We start from the raw sequence: 2,508 nt of genomic DNA, 5'->3' as shown, positions 1-2,508 counted from the left end.
CTGCTGTTCATCAGCAGTTCGGGTTCGTTCAGTGTGGAGTTTTAGTTGGGTTTTTTTTATTTTAATGACCTCTCGCCTTTCATTCTAAAGTCAAATTAAACGAAGAAAACAATCACCCTTTCCTCCGGAAGAGGTTTTTTGTCAGCGTAACCATTTTAAAAAAGCGTTCTTCCGAAATTTATTCAAAAACTTGTTAGTTTCACTTTGATTTTTTAAACTCAAGTAGGGTAACTGTTCGCAAAAGGTGCGCTTTTGTGAAGAGGGCGCCACCGAATTTTGAGGACACTTTTTTAATTGGCTCAAAGAGAGAAGTGGCCCCTCTTGTTATGTAGACTCTTTGATGAAATTCTTTGAATATCTTGATAATGACTCCGAATACTTTTACTATTTTGCTAGAGCAGCTAGAGCATTTACTTTCTGATCTCGTGGTCTAAGTAACTTTAAATGGCCAGAAAATGGCAGATAAAACTTCTTAATTTTCAGGTAGCGATGTGTCTTTGTTTATTTCAAATGTTTTGATCATCTACAGAAATCCAAGAACCCACCCAAAGTGTAATTATTTCACACGAGTCAGCTCTCTCTCTCTCTCTCTCTCTCTCTCTCTCTCTCTCTCTCTCTCTCTCTCTCTCTCTCTCTCTCTCTCTCTCTCTCTCTCTCTCTCTCTCTTTCTCGCTCTTTCTCCACGCACACACCACTTTGCTTTTCTTTGTACTTATTCTTTATAGATGAGAGTTCGCAGCCCATGATCTGATCACAGGAAATAGAACGTTGACCCCACCGTGTGATCCTTGTTAGCTGATTATTCACCATGGCATCGATTTACCTCTCGTGCATGTCACCGACTGTGTGTGTGCCTCCAATTAGCATTGTTGAGCTAACTCAACGCTTCCCCGGATGTTCATCAGCTTAATAAACACTAGACCCAATTTCTTGGCCGATCCGCGACCTCATCGGGGTCTGAGCTTGGCCTTTATTTGTGGAGAAATCACCAGATACAAAGGGGAAGAAAGCTACTTATCAACATCTATGATGTTTTTGTCGTTGCGTGTGTGTGGGTGTGGGGGGGGGGGGCGTATTGGGGTTGTTGGTTATTTTGTTGTTGTTGTTTTTGTTATGTTCGATTTTTGTTTTGTTTTCTGGAGGCGGGTTCTGTTTCGTTGTTGTTGTTGCTGTTGTTATTATTGTTATTGTTTTTTGCATTTTGCTTTGTTTTGTTTTGATGTGGGGAGTGGAGGAGGGGAGGTTTGTTAAATTAAACATGCTTCTAAAAACACCCCCAAAAATCGCTCAATACTGTGTCATTGTATTTTTTTATTTTTTTATTTTTTTTGCCTGCCACTATTAATGCTTCCGGGAGTCCATTCATGTGTGGATTTCCTCCTTACTAAGGCAGAGACATTCGGCTGACAAGTTTACTCAGGGAAATCTTTACTCCTTATTTAACTCTGTCTTTTCAGACGTTCTCCAAAAGGACCGGGGTCGTTTACAAAATCTCAGTTAAATTTTTTTTTTCGACGTTTTCCACTTTCAGATACACTTTCTAAAGATTTAATTTCCGAACCACGCTCATTTTGTTTCCTTGTTTTATAGCTTCACTGGATTATTGAAGGAAATACTCTATTTTTTCCACTAATTTACGACATCTAATTTCTCTTGCTCTCGCCAAAATGAAAGAGCAACAAAAGTTGTTGTGAAAATTGGGGGGTTTTCTGGAACCGAATATATTTATATCAAATTTCAAAGCATTTTTCGCCTCACTTCTCAAGTTACTAAAACACCCCCAAAACAACCGCAGTTACTGAATATGGCATATGTTACGTCTTTGTTTTATTTCTAAAACCGAATATATTAACATAAAATTTCAAAGCATTTTTCGACTTACTTTTCAAGTTATTAACACGAGCGGCCAAGAAACTGCATTTACTGAACATGGCGGATTTTTTGTCTTTGATTTATTTTATTTTTTTTATCGAATATATATTTTCATCAAATTTCAAAGAACGTGTTTCGTCTTTCCCTTCAAGTTATTACCACTAACGCCCAAGAAACTGCAGTTACTGAATATGGTGGAAGTGTCGTAGGCACCACAAAAAAAACCACCAACCTGAAAAACTAATGCTTGCAAGAGCGGTCAGGCTGGGAACAGTCACGATGAGAAACAGTCGCTCAATTATGAATCCACACAGAGAGTTTATAACTCCCAGAATAATAATAATAGCCCAGGCACGCAACTAGTCTTGAGTCCCTCCCCCCAACCCCCACCCCACCCCCCACCCCCACCCTTCCAAAGGCACGCACACAAAATGAGCTCACCCAGAACTCCAGAACTCCAGAACTCCAGCATCAACAACAACACTGCCAGCGAGAACTGTATACATTATGCATAAGCCGCCAGTATTGCGTGTACTTGCTGAACCTAGATATTTCAATCTCTCTCTAAAACTGGTCTCACTCTGTAACGTCTCACACTCTCTATTTCGCACTAGCACCCCCTCTTAATTTTTACTT

General features: G+C 39.7%; 1 protein-coding gene across 1 annotated transcript in view; it reads left to right on the top strand.

Annotated features, from left to right (window-relative positions):
* LOC101856174 (BAI1-associated protein 3) overlaps positions 1 to 2,508 on the top strand; it is a gene marked incomplete at its 3' end in the record, with an annotated part of 118,445 nt that overhangs the window by 76,799 nt on the left and 39,138 nt on the right.

The sequence above is a fragment of the Aplysia californica genome, unplaced genomic scaffold, assembly GCF_000002075.1.
Source record: "Aplysia californica isolate F4 #8 unplaced genomic scaffold, AplCal3.0 scaffold00135, whole genome shotgun sequence".
NCBI classification, from domain to species: domain Eukaryota; kingdom Metazoa; phylum Mollusca; class Gastropoda; order Aplysiida; family Aplysiidae; genus Aplysia; species Aplysia californica.
This window is presented reverse-complemented; position numbering and strand designations above follow the sequence as displayed.